Here is a 9528-nt window from a genome sequence, read left to right as displayed (position 1 = left end):
ATTTTGGCTATAGCTGTCTCCTTGACGTTTTCAACTTTAATTATTATTATTATTATTATATATATACACATATATAATTATTATAAATATTTTTTTATCATATTTATAATTTCAATGCAAAGTAATTTTGTGTTTGTACTTTCAATAAAAGCTCACATTTTGTGCCAATAAAATTTTGTCTTACTACTTTAGATTCATATGTAAATCAATAATTATTAGGAATATTATTGGTGAACTCATTTGGCCTCCATGATGAACATATTTGAAATGAAAATCAGCAATACAGATGTTGTGCTGTATTCATTGTAATTGTAAGTGTGACAAAAACCTACCATTATAGGCTTAAAATTATTTGTCCCAATTCCATTGTCTAATGTCTGATATGTATTCCATTATAACCATTAAGAGTAACTTCAGATGTGCTAGTTCAAAAAAAAAAAACAAGGCATATAGAAAGCATCAAAATAAATGAAGACCTTATGTGCTAAATGAATAAAATTAGAGATATAACTTATTACTCCCATATATGTTCAAACTTATTAATGAATAAACATTACTGGTCCTTTGCAAGATCATTGTCAATAAACAAAACATGTTATGTGCACTGATCAGTAGACTCAAACTAGCTTCTATTATGGAAAGCTAAATAAAAGCCACATATATATAATGAAGAGTGACAAAATGTAGTAGATTTCGCTCACTTATACTCAATGAAGTTGTGTGTGGGTGGCTATAAAGTTCCAAGGAATTAAAATGTTGAATTTTGTTGCATGCATTACTCCAATTTACCTTTCCCATGGTGAACACCTACAAGAAACGCATAATGCTTTATCTCACCTAACATAAACTCAATAGCCAAAAGGTAATAAAAAAACTTTCTGTTAAACCCATGCCCTACGAATAATTAACACAAACACAATTTGTGAAAACTTGTATTTCTTATTAACTCCAACTAATCTTATGAAAATACGAACACACCTGAAACGGTTCTCATTAACTTTTTTATAAGCAACAATTTCTTAAGCCTCTGGAAAAATTTTAATAATTTGTTCATAATAAATATAAATGTAAATTTATTTGTAAAGGTAATGTATATCTTAAATTAATTTCTTTATCATTCAATTTCTTATCAAATTCTTCAGTTTTATTGTTGAAATGAGTCTATATATTATATATACAATTCCACTACCTAATAGAATGAAATCAGAAATGCATTGAATAGTTGTTTTTTATTCAAAATCATTTTATTTTTGATTAACTAACTCTCTTTTCATATAAATCATAATTTTTTTTTTCGTCTTTAACGCGATTGAATTATTAGCAACTAGAAGATCAAAGCTTAGAAGCCACACAAGATAAATAATAATCAAAAAAAAAATTAACAATTAAAAATTAAGCTATACTTCTTTATCTATAGAAATAATAACCTATATATTGTCTAGGACCTAGCCTAACCTCACATACAAATATACAATCAAATACAAGTCAAGTGCTTGAAGTCATCTTGGAAATGAACCATTTAGTTGTGTTATTTACTAATCTTGGTAAAATTCACAACTAACAATAAGACGGATCGGATGGATTGTAACTTTGGATCCTACTATGAAAAACCATGATGAAAAAGTCGAGAAGAAGAAATTCAGAAGACGAACTACTAAACAACTAAGTTTGATCCATAGGTTTGATCCTATTTTTTACATAACCGATAATTATTTTTTGCATAAGGAAATGCATAAGGAATATTTATAATACATTATTCGTATTTTTTTTAATATAAAATCTAGAATACTTAATAGATTATAATAAACAATCTAACTTAACTATGGATACGTAGAAACAGAAATCATATTCAGTTTGCAATGTAATATCTGTAGAAACAATTAATTACTCATGCAAATTAGTAAATTATTGTTCTGTTCATTATTTAATGAACTTATAAAATTTTTCTTCGATCGAAGTTAATATGGAATCGAAAAAGAAGTTATCTAGTGTTCAATACCGTAAGCGCAAACCTACGAAAGTTTAAATTATTGGGCATTATTGATAAAAAATTGCGAGGTGATTTAGTTTGAACGAAACTTGTTAAAAAAATAGATACAAACTATAATAGAAAAAAAATGGCAAATGGAAAGTCAGCGCTTAGAAAATGACTATAAGACCAAGAAACTTAATTGTAACTTTTGTATTTGTTGAAAATGTTTCAATACCGTAAGCGCAAACCTACGAAAGTTTAAATTATTGGGCATTATTGATAAAAAATTGCGAGGTGATTTAGTTTGAACGAAACTTGTTAAAAAAATAGATACAAACTATAATAGAAAAAAAATGGCAAATGGAAAGTCAGCGCTTAGAAAATGACTATAAGACCAAGAAACTTAATTGTAACTTTTGTATTTGTTGAAAATGTTTCAATACCGTAAACGCAAACCTACGAAAGTTTAAATTATTGGGCATTATTGATAAAAAATTGCGAGGTGATTTAGTTTGAACGAAACTTGTTAAAAAAATAGATACAAACTATAATAGAAAAAAATGGCAAATGGAAAGTCAGCGCTTAGAAAATGACTATAAAACCAAGAAACTTAATTGTAACTTTTGTATTTGTTGAAAATGTTTCGCATCTGATTAACTTTGAACTTTGAAGACATGCGTGGTAAGGTTTATGGAAATGGAGCAAATATGAAAAATGTAAGCAAAATGTACTTATAAACAAAACTCGAGAGCTTTTTTTATACCTAGTGGTGTCCATACTAAATTTAATTATTAACCAAGCAGAAATAATACAGATACAAATATAGTTGTGTTTTGTTTTCGATATAGTTCAGAAAATTTGTAATTTTTTTGCATCTTTTAAAATACGTTAAAAATTTAACTTTAAAACAACAGTCTGTTTAAAAAACAGTCTGATATTTTGAATCAGATGGAAAAGTAAACATGAATACAATTTGGCTTTACGATATTAATAAGTTACTGATGCAATTTTGGATATTGTGAACAATGAAAAAAAATTAAAATGAAATTCAAAAAATCTAACATGAAAAATGAATGTTATGCTTAAAAATGAAAATGAGTCTAATGAAATAGGTGAAGTGTTTCAAAACCCAAATATTAATATTACATATATGTTAGAAATACTTAAAAATGTAAAATATTTAATTATGGTCAACCCGCAAATCGCTTCGATTTTCTAAATAAAATTAAAATCAATGTATTTCATACGCTTTTAGATTATTTCTAAATTTTTTTGTGAATTTACGTAAATATTCATATAATTTTAATGATAAATGAAATAAATAAAAATGAATAAAAATAAGAAATAAGAAAATAAGAAATTATAAAGAAAATAAATAAAATGTAAAAAGAGTTAAAATAATTAGAGGGAGGGGCGCTAGAACAAATCTTGCATGCGGGCGCTGAGGACCCCAGGACCGGCTCTGTATATATATATATATATATATATATATATATATATATATATAGAACAGAACTAAGAATCTGCACCATAATTCTTCATTTTCTCTGCACCTGACCTGTACATGTGATTATTTCATGGCCAATTTTAATAATGAACTTAATAGAAGCATTTTGAATGGCTGGAAACAGGAAATCGTTTGCAATATAATAAATATGTTAATTGATTTTAGCAACCATCTAACAATCTTTTTAAAAAGCTCACAATCTCATGTGATCTGGACTCTGGACTAAAAATATATGAATCGCTAACCGTCCAGTACAACTTTTATGTGACTGGATTCAGATTTGAAGTTTTCTTCTCCTCCGCCATTTGATCATTTCCCTATTTTCTTTTTTGTTAAATACTTAAATATTTTTGTTAAATATTTATTTAGTTTACCAAAGGAATCGCGATGGAGCAAATAACATCAAATTTTCTTCACTTTTTTGCTAAAATATGCTATCGTTACATTTATCAGAACACGATTTGAATATTATATAGGTACTTACACATGCACATCTCTTATCATTTTCTTAATTTAGATGTAAGTTGGATTGAATGTACTATCAATCAATATTAGTTCTTGATTATGAGTTATTGTATTGCACTGATCCTTTACGCTGTTTACATGTTTAGGACAAAACTTCCCAATCAATATGCGTTTCAAAAAAGTATACCGCTTATTAAATAAATTACTACCGAATCTTGAGCTCTTTCTAGAAGAGACGAATATTGGTCATTAAAATTGGTCAAGTGAAAACGATCGGAAGTTGCAATGTGACCTTTCGTTGGAAATCGAATCGCCATAACCATTTACCTTGTTATTTGGTTATAAATATTTGAATATAGTTTACTGGTAAAGATTAATTTTCAACGATTTATTTGAATTTGAAAAATAAAAGTAAATTATATAAAATAATAATGATTTCATTATGATCAATACATGGCAATAATTGTAAACGTTTGCTATAGTAATTAATTACTAACCCTTAGTAATCCTTAGTAATAATTTTATTGACTATTATTTGTGAATACATAGTACGGACGTAATTTGCATATGAGATTATGTATATTATACCTTAACTTTTATATAGGGTTAGTATTACATAGGTGAAAAATATGTATAATTTTAAAATTATAAATACTTTTAATCTATTAATTTGTTAATTTTATAAATCTCTGATTTCTGATCTCTGATTGTGATGGTGCTATATGACGCCACAGATTCACTGATTGATTTTTTCAATTTCATAGCTTCGATTTTGAGGTAAATAATAGACTTGCTTTGTTATATATGAGACTCACAGAGTCTGATTTTTAGAATTTGCAGTTAATTAATGCCTTTAATTAATGTTACATGAATTAGTAGCGTATATCCATATAACTAACTTTGATGAACGATTTATGCCTTCAATTTTTTCTCATGTTCATAATTATTATGATTTTCTTCTGAAAATATAATCCAGTAATATTACAGATAACAACATAATATTACAATACTTTAGTTATTTCAGACAACTGCAAATCTGTTTGCAGATTACCCAGGGACAATGGGAAGTAAATATGTTTGCAGATTACTGGATGGATGCCATAAAAACAAATTCAACGAGAATTCAACGAGATGGAGAAAGCGTTGCAGAAATCCGTTGTACAGGTCATTCAATGAGAAAAAGCCAGGAAACGATAGAAATTATAAGATTTTAATTACCACTCAAAAAAATGATCACATAGGAGATTTTTTAGTTTTTTATTTTTCTCTGATATTTTGCAGATTGACAGTTTTTTTATATAACCACTATAAAAACTGGGGAGGGGTAAAAAGAGCCAACTGAACTTAAAAAAAAAAGCAATTCGACAAAAAATAAATTGAATGAATAGTTATTCCAACTTTGCTGATAAATATAAACAGTATTATCTCTGCAAAAAATGTATTAAATTTATATTTCACATTGGTTGAATAATGTAGCTATCTAAGTTAGCTTCGTAACATTTCTTTAAAATTAAAAATAAGACATTGGACTTGTTTTTCCCTATTATATTACCCTGCATATGAGGTAAAAACGACCATGTAATAAATTTTGGAGAGAACAGCATGAAAACACTTTACTACAATGATGAATTAGCTGGAAATTTTACTGAACACAATCAGATGTTGTTGTTTGTTTGATATGTTATATTTGTTGTGATATAGTTGGTTTTCACAACAGAATTTCTCAAAGTCAAATTGGACCTTTGTGCCAAATCAAATTATTTTAAATTCTATTTTATATGATAGCAAATTTCGATTAAAAATCATGTCTAATATTTAATTTTGAAGAGATTTGATAAAATAACAGCTAGATTACTCAACCAATCCAAAATATAAATTTCACGGGTACATTTTTTACAAAGATTACACTGTATATAATCTTGATCTTGAGTTTGGTAATAACAATTTGGAAACTAAAGACTTAAAACCAATTAAGTTTGAACTTGACTGTAAATACATTTTCTCTGATCATGGCTGATTTAATTCTATGCTTTGTTCATTGCACAACTCCTTTAAAATGATATAAGCCTTCATCAAAAAGTATGCGTATACCTTTTGTTACACTTTTAGCCGCAATTACCCACTTTCACAACGTGATGGTGAAATGAGTATAGGGAGTCTTGAAACAAACTTTAATGTACAACTTATATTATTTAGTAATAATATTTTTAACGAGTCTGTAAACTAATATAAGCTTTAAACTAATTCTACAATTTGTCATATAGAAGTTCCAAAAATTAATTTCAATTTCATCAACTGCAATCTGAAAACTAGAGAAATATAAATTGATACAGATTGATATAAATTGATTCAAAGCCGCATGAATATTTCCATTATGTAACTTTGTTATTCTTAAAAATACGTAAGTTACAACTGTAATTATTAACGATGACAAACATTGAGCCGTTTTCGAGATGTTTATTAAGAAATATAACTTCGATTTTTAAGGTTGTTTCTGTAATATTGTAAAAAATGCGATTTTTGTTTTGTTTTTCAAAATATATTGATTTTTTCTGAACATCAATTATATCTATTTAATAATAAAATCGATCTTCTTTACTATAACTGCTTTTTATAAAATTAATTTGTTCAATGCATTGTAAATATAAATACAAAAGTAACAATTCAATAAAAAACAAAATTTATATTAAAACTTATTTTAGTTTTAGTTAAAACTTGTTTTACTTAAGTAGTCTTATTTATTAAAAAGTTCACATATTTTCAATTTTTTCTAAATTTATAGTAATAAAAAAATCAAGATTTTCTAACAAAGTTTTCTTCAATTTTTTTTTCCAAGTAATCCAAAATAGTTTAATTCTCGATGGTAAGTATATTATATAGGGTATAGTAATCGCAAAACAAAATCGAAAGTGAACAGTTTTATATATTTTTGCGTTTCATAGGTTTCTGACCACTTTGGCATACATTAGAAAAAAATGGATGTATGTGTGTATGTGGGGCTGGTGAGTGTGTGTTTGAATACAAATATACATCAACCGATTTGAATAATTAAAAAAACATTAGATTCGTACTGAAGTAACTTTGACACATTTTAAAGATACGGGGCAAAAAGTGCCAAAAATGGTAGTTCAGTTGTTGCTAACAGCTAGAGCAGCGCGTAAAAAAAAGTTCATAATTTCCAAAATATTTCAAAAAATAAAAAAAATCTAATTTTTTAAAAAAGTCGATTTTTGACAAATTTCGAAATTCTCACAAATCTTAATTGTTCAAATAGTGCAGTAAACGGAGAGGAAAAAAGGGTATAACCTCTGAATTTTTTTACTGTTTTTCAAATTGAATAAAATTTTGCAATTAGGTTCATCTTACCCTCAAGCCCTCAGTTCAAAAGTGAAAACAATTCCGGTTGTGCCATTACCCCCCGGGGGGATGACACTCCTTCACAATTGTGTAATTACATTTTTTCAAAATAACGTCGGAAATCGATAGAAGAACTAATTATAAGAAAAAAATGTCTTCTATAGTTTTTCAAAAAAACTAATACTTTTCAAGTTACTGGCCACTAAAGATTCATATATTTTTGGCGTTTTTCTTCGTTTTTTTTGCAAATATCTCCTAAAATATACATTTTAGACATAAACAAAATAATGTCAATAAAAATCTTAATAAATCGGTATTACATAAAATGTTCTAGGAAAAATATTAAGCAAGATTTGAAAGAGCAAAGTCGTATTTTATTTCTTTCAAGATTTAATTGTTGTATTTATAGCCATCTGTGTCGAGGTTTTACATTTTATGCATTTCGGTGAAATTGGATTTTATAGTGCTCAACATAAGCTTTAAAATGAGTGCTGGTACAAGTTTTTTGCGAGTAAAATGAGTGAGCTATCATGCAAATAAGAAGCATATACGAAGTTTTTTTCTTTTAAATCATATGGTTTAATGAGCGCCATTTCCACCAAAATTAAAGTAATTCACATTCCATCTAGAATCCACTTCATTATAGACATCTTGATGGATTCTAGCAGATTCACTACTTTAGTACAAACTATTTTCAGAAAACTCGCGGTTTTATAAAAACTTTTTTTTTCCTAGAACACTTTATGTAATACCGATTTATTAAGATTTTTATTGACATTATTTTGTTCATTACATGATTTTCGTTAAAATGCATATTTTAGGAGATATTTGCAAAAAAACGAAGAAAAACGCCAAAAATATATGAAGAATATATGCATTTAGTGGCCAGTAACTTGAAAAGTATTAGTTTTTTTGAAAAACTATAAAAGACATTTTTAGGTGATGGCGCAACCCGAATTGTTTTCACTTTTGAACTTGAGGCTAAGATGAACCTAATTCCAAAATTTCATTCAATTCGGAGCACAGTAAAAAAATTCAGACCTAAAACGCTCCGTTTACTGCACTAAAAGTTTTAAAAACATTTTGAATCTTTTTTAAAAATCTAATTTTCGGTACGGAAATTTACCTAGAAGCACGATGCCATGTACCACTAGTTTTTTTTTACAATTATTTAAAAAAATCAAGTATTTAAATAGTTACAATGTTTTTAACAGTTTTGAAACTATTCAATTCTTTAGAAATATGAAACGAAAGTTCCAGATGTGCTATGAAGCCCACACACTTCCAGGTATTTTTAACTTTCCGTAGGGTAGTTATAGCAATGGGCCGTAAATTGAAAATAAAAATTTATGCATATTTTCATGTTTTGAAGGTTTCTGATCATTTTGGTATTCTTCAGAAAAAATGGATGTGTGTGTGTTTTGTACGTTCGCATTTTTTCGTCCACGTTTTCGGCCGCACGGGTCAACCGATTTGAATGGTTCAAAAACATTCGATATCTATTGATAGGGAGATGTGCTGATTAGTTTTTGGCAAAAGCAAATCCAGCCGTTACGGAGATACGGAGCAAAGAGTGCAGAAAATACAAACCGAGTTTTTGAGAGAACGAAGTATCCGATTTGAATGATCTACAAAACATTCAATTGGTAATGATTGGTAGAAGAGGTTATTAGTTTTTGGCAAAGGAGGTCCAGCCATTTCAAAGTTACAGAGCTAAATGTGCAAAAATGGCAGTTTTTGAAGAATTAAGCGTGCTATTTGAATGATTCAAAGAACTTTCTGCTTGTTTTAACAAAATAATTGTTCTGGAAAAAAAAATTGTTTCAATTTTTTTTTCATTTTTTTTTTGTATATTGAATATAATTTAGATTTTAATTACAATTCTAACTAAAGTTAATAACTATATAATAAATAAAATAATTTCAACTTTGCAATTCAGTTTATATAATTCTCAAATATATTAGGTAATGTTACAAAATTTATAATGACTCGATACCATACACTACTAGTTATGTTAAGACTTCGAACAACTTAAAACACAATACTTTTGGAGTATTGCATACCATCACTATTTATTAAATTATATTAATATAATGAAAAATGGCAGCAAATTATGATATATAAATATGTATTAATATGAGAAATGATTAAATCAGTGGTGTGCGCTGTAATATCGATACGGTCGGAAGTCTGAGGAACGGCCCCTCTTGGCCACTAACAGCTCCGG

Source organism: Ctenocephalides felis, unplaced genomic scaffold, assembly GCF_003426905.1.
Source record: "Ctenocephalides felis isolate EL2017-DRISC unplaced genomic scaffold, ASM342690v1 CF-g0.4_SCAFFOLD_01886, whole genome shotgun sequence".
NCBI classification, from domain to species: Eukaryota; Metazoa; Arthropoda; class Insecta; order Siphonaptera; family Pulicidae; genus Ctenocephalides; species Ctenocephalides felis.
Note: the sequence above shows the minus strand (reverse complement) of the source record.